The sequence below is a fragment of the Peromyscus eremicus genome, chromosome 10 (assembly GCF_949786415.1).
Source record: "Peromyscus eremicus chromosome 10, PerEre_H2_v1, whole genome shotgun sequence".
Lineage (NCBI taxonomy): Eukaryota > Metazoa > Chordata > Mammalia > Rodentia > Cricetidae > Peromyscus > Peromyscus eremicus.
The window spans coordinates 46,827,930-46,833,486 of NC_081426.1; positions in this window are offsets into that span (position 1 = coordinate 46,827,930).

Here is a 5,557-nt window from a genome sequence, read left to right on the forward strand (position 1 = left end):
TTGCCGCCCTCATCGGGAGCCAAATTAGTAGGTTTTTCTAATCTCAGACTTTCAGCACCCAAAGTGATGAGCTAGGCAAACATCTTCCTTTATAATGTTGACAGCTCACATATTTTGATGTAATAAAAGAAAACAGACGAATACAGCCATCCTAGGAAGGAACGGGCTTAGTGATGGATGACGATGGCCTCTATAAGATCAGCAAGGAAGCCAGCCAGGGAACATTGAGAAGGTCACAAACCGTGTCAAGGATAGTGATGGTCAGAGAGCAGAAATGGCCTTAAACCTGAAGCTTTCTATCAGGCACACAAGAATCCTGTAGAAAGCCTGGGTCTGCACACACTGGAAGTCACAGACGCTGGTTAAAACTGGGTGGTCATATTGTACAGACCATCAGTTCTTAACCCTCCTAATGCTGCGACCCTTTAATACAGTTCCTCATGTTGTGGTGACCCCAACCATAAAATTACTCTCATAACTGTAATTTTGCTACTGTTATGAATCTTAATGTAAATATCTGTGTTTTCTGATGGCCTTGGGGGACCCCTCTAAAGGGTCATTCAACACCCAAAGGGGTCACTACCCACAGGTTGAGAAATAAGCCAAGGGAGACATCTGGAAAGATCTCTGCGAAAAGGGGCAGACAAAAGAAGAAAAACTTGAGGAATGATCTAAACTGGAAATATTTTCACGGTAGGTAGCTTCCGAGAATCTCAGTATCCTGTCGCATCAGAAGCCAACCCTGCTTCTCCAGGCCTCAGCAGCACTGGGTCAGTGGGGCCTGCCCCAGACCACTCAGGAGCAGACCGTGAGCATCCAGCCTGCTCTCCCACAGCCAGTAACCACACTTCTTCGGGGATTCACAGTGATCTAAAAATACATCCGCTGGGCTGGAGTGCCACAATTAGTGGATCTGCTGTCCCAGGAAACTCTCGTTACCATTTTGCTTAGATCAGAGAGCAGATTAACTTTGATGTCTGTCTGCACCCTGCACAAGACACCACTGGCGGTCTGCTCCCTGCAAGCATTCAATCTTCACATACAAGGGGAGAAGGAAAAAGCGCCTGCCAGGAGCCCGAGCCAATTTTTTTCATAGTGATTGAGATGAAAATGTGCACCCTAGGGATCCTGACATATTTGACTTGCATCCTGTCTTAGGCTGTCTCTCTTTGCACATATACCTTCCCCCAGACCCAAGCCTCCTTTGGCTTTCCCAAATATTAGCCATGGAGCCAGCCCCAAGGCCCTCCTTCATGCCACGTGTCGGAGACATTTGTGTTGATTTCTGTTATCTGATGTGACGGCTCCCGGTGGCATGGACTGCGACTGAAAAGCTGGGGTTTGAATAGAGTTTACTGGGAGCATACGGGCTGACCTGCAAGGGGGCATCACCAGGAAAGCTCCAGGATTGTGAGGAAGGGAGACATGTAGAAGAACCTCACCAGAACATCGCCATGAAAGACTTCTGAATGAGAGTTAGAGGACCATAAGTAGACAAGGAAAGTGAAAATGGGCTCTTCGAGATGAGCTTCTTTTTTTTTTTTTTTTGGTTTTGGTTTTTCGAGACAGGGTTTCTCTGTGTAGCTTTGTGCCTTTCCTGGGACTCACTTGGTAGCCCAGGCTGGCCTCGAACTCACAGAGATCTGCCTGGCTCTGCCTCCCGAGTGCTGGGATTAAAGGCGTGTGCCACCACCGCCCGGCGAGATGAGCTTCTTGTTCCTGGACGACGTAGTCAGGTTAAAGGTGGTGGGTACCGAGTGGGAGAAAGGGAAGGACCCAAGGGCCCTATAAAACAACCTGGAGTCTATTCAGCAGACTCCCAGCCTAAGGGCACTCTGTTCCCAAAGGGAAAAAGGTTTTACTTTCTTTCCTACACTTGGTCTTCGGTCTTTCTCTGATGTTCAATTCTTTGTTTGTCCCAGAGAACGGACTCTGGAATCCCCTAGACAATGACCAGCATCTTTGTGATATTTCTTAGGGTCTTTCATCTGGGATTTGAATCTGGGAGTAAGGAGAGTGGGGCCTCCAGGTGAACCCTTTGATCTTTTATGACTAAGCAGAGAACCAGGGTTAAAGTTTATGTCACCACATCTAAGCCAAGACACAGGGCAAACCGGTCCCCAAGGAACCAATCGTCTTCCCGGGTGGGAGAGGGTGGGCTTGCCCACCTGGGAAAGGATCATGGGGCAAGGTCACTCCTCTGCTCCATGGCTTCCTCAAGGGAATTGCTACATCCAGCTCTCGGGCTCCTGCACTGCGAGGAGCTAAATGTAGGCACCCAGGGGTGGGCTGTCTGGGGATAGGAAGGCTTACTCAGTCTTGTCTCTGTTTCTTGAGCTGTTGTAGAATGCCAGCAAAACCCAAAGTGGGCTTGAAATGTTTCAGTGTAGGAAAAAAAAAAAAAAGTGGTACCAAATTTGCTTTTAGTTTGAGGTAGGAAGTACCTGAAATTCAAATGGAGGCAGCTACAAGTGAGCTGGGCAGGTGTGTGTGTGTGTGTGTGTGTGTGTGTGTGTGTGTGTGTATGTGTGTCTGTCTGTCTGTCTGTCTCGGTATAGGAAAGCTGGTTGTGTGCTTTGGCTGTTTGTTGGGCTGCTCCTGAAGTGGCAGGACAAAGGGATCCTTCATGCTCACACGTCCTTTCTCTGGCCCAGGCTCCTCCATACGCTGGGCTCTGAAGGGTCCCAAGCTGATGGAAGAGTAGGACAGAAAATGAAATGGCAAGAGAGCTGTCTGGGTGGCTGGGGGTTGGGGCTCAATATGGAAGGCTTATGTAGGCAGGAAGTCCTGGGTTCCATCCCCAGCCCTACCCCAGTCAGTCCGTGGAACTAAAGGAGACTTAGGAGTTTTTCCAGCCTTGCGCATCTAGCGTGAGGATGGCTAGACCTGGAAAGCTCACACGAGTTTGCAGCAACCCAGGGACAGGTGCTGGACAAGCTGGCGGCAGCAGCTGGAGGGAAAGCAGAGTCAGCCTGCTCGGGTGGGAGGTTAGAGATGAGCGCTCCGCTGAGTCACAGTACCTGAGTCACAGTACCTGCTCTTCTCTGTGTCCCTCCTTGCTGCCTTCTTCGGTTTCTGCCCCTCATGCCCTGCGCACCCCACTTTTCTTTTCATTTTCCAGGCTGAGGGAAAAGACCACTGCACATTGTCTAGATTCTAGGTATTGTGCTTGCTTACAGACTATGCATTTGAGAAAAGGAGGTCAAAGGGGCTGTTTTACTTACTCCAGTGGTTTTCCTGAATGGTGGATCAGGCAAAATGAGATTAGGAATTCATTAAGGCTCTGGGGTATTGAAGAGTCGCATCACTGGGAGGAAAGGATCTGAACAGCCTCCCTTCTGTCAGTGGTCACTGAGGAGGAAGGAGAGGATACAGGTATCCATGTTCAAGTCAGTAACATCTGCAGAGAGGGACAAAGGAGATCTGGAAGACGTTCCAATACGTCTTCTTCTTTCGTCTAGAGATGGGGCGTCATCAACCAAGGCTCCCCTGGGCTGGGCCAATACCTATGGGAATCTCCCTAACCAAGAAAGAAATGCCTGATGTTTTTCTGCGCATGCATAGAATAAAATGGGGGCCTTTAGTGGGAAGTATCGGAGTATGTGAAAACCAACAGGATAGAAAGTCCCCACTGCTGTGACCAGATCCTGGCATGGCTGGAGAGCCAGAGGGACTGGTTTCTTGCTGGGTGAAGCCTGAGTGGCTATTGCAGGCCCGTATTTTCAAAGTACTCCACAATTTCCGTCAAGTGTTGTCAATGTAAAGGAAATACTTTCAGGGCAGGCTCCAGAAGCAACAGCCGGGCACATTAGGTGGAGCAGAAACCACGCCCCACTGCAGGCCAGGAGAAGAAGAATGGGTCAAACACTGGGGATCTGACGGCAGACTGCCTAGTTCTCGGCACTTGGGTGATTCTCTTAGGTGATTCGCATTGACTCCCATGATTAACTGGGCGGGGGGGGGGGGCATAGCATCTAGTTTCACTGCTGCCCTCTTTCAGACAATACTTTTCCACGTAGGATACTACCCCCTATCCTGCCCCTGGCCTGGTTGCTGGAGCAGGGCCTCTCCAGAGGTCAAAGGATACTGTTATCCGAGTGGCTAAGTGTGTCCTTGCAGATGTCCCCTGGCTATGCTGTGGACCCTTTCATGCCTGGGACTACAATCACGTTGTCTCCCACTGGATAACTCCTGCCCCACCAGGGATGGCTTGGGTTCTCTCTCTGCCTGGTAATAGGGAAGGCCGATATGAATAACCAGTTCCTACTGAAAAATGGGCAGAGTTGTGGGTATGTAACATTGGCTTGAATGCAGACCCAGCACACGTCTGGAACCTTGCCAGGTAAGTCTAAAGATACCCATGAGCTGCACAGCCATACCCAGGAAACATAAGCTCGGTGACTTTGCCGGGTGATTTAGGTGGGTGGTTAAGAGCCAGACTCCAGAAGCAGAATCTTTGCTATCATTTTCAAGTCACGTCACCTTGGGCAAATGTACTGGTCACTCTTCCCCCAACAACTTGACTAGATTTAGAATAACCTAGAAACACACCACTAGGAGGCTGTTTCTACAGAGCTGGATGGTTTAGGAGGTTTAGACCTACCTTAAATGTGGGCTGGGGTCCCAGAATAAGTTAAAAACAAACATGAGAAGTGGAGCTGAACACAAGCATTGAACTCTCCATGTCTTCCTGACTGTGAACTTGCCATGACCCAGCTTCCTCATGTCCCCACCTGCACGACTGCCCACCGGGATGGAGTGTGCCCTCAAACCACGGGCTAAAATAAGCCTTGCCTTCCCTAGCTCCTTTTACCAGGTAACTTGTCATAGCAGTGAAAAAGGTCATTGCCATGAGCCTCACCTCCCACCTGTGAAAGGCTTGGGGACTACTAATCGAGACAGCAACTGCACAGGACAATTGGTATATAGGACTTGGTATCAGCCCTGCACTTCCCGGGGATGCACAGGCTCCTGGATTTATGGTCCCACCAAGAGTGTTAACGGAGAGGTCATTCCGCAAAGAACACCGGGAGCTCTTACGAGGGGATGCTAAGCTGCCAGGGAGCAAATGTGCTCTGCAATGTTTCATCCCTACCCGGCTGCAAACAGCATGAGGACCACAGGCTTTATTATATTCGGTGCTGCCACTACCTGTACCTATGCGGTGTCCAACATCCTGCCCTGGCTCAGGGAATCACAGTCGGGCTTTTAAAAATTCTTCTTTTCATCTCAATCAACAACAACAATGCTTTGCACAGAGCGCCACAAAAAACAAGCAAACAAACAAAAAAACCCTATGGATTGAAGAGACAGTGGGCAGTGGGAGGAGAAAAACTGGGGGAGCAGAGTTTTCTCAGAAACGTGAGGATGCTAGCATCAAAGAGACGAACTTGCATTCAGTAGAACTGGAAAATATAACTATGGTCTGGGGATAATCCTAATAATCCACAAAGGGCATAGGCGACACATTCTAGCTTCATTTCTGTTGTGACAAAGGTTCCCCAAAAAAGCATTTTAGGGAAGAAAGGGTTTATTTCCGCTTACATTTTCAGGTTAC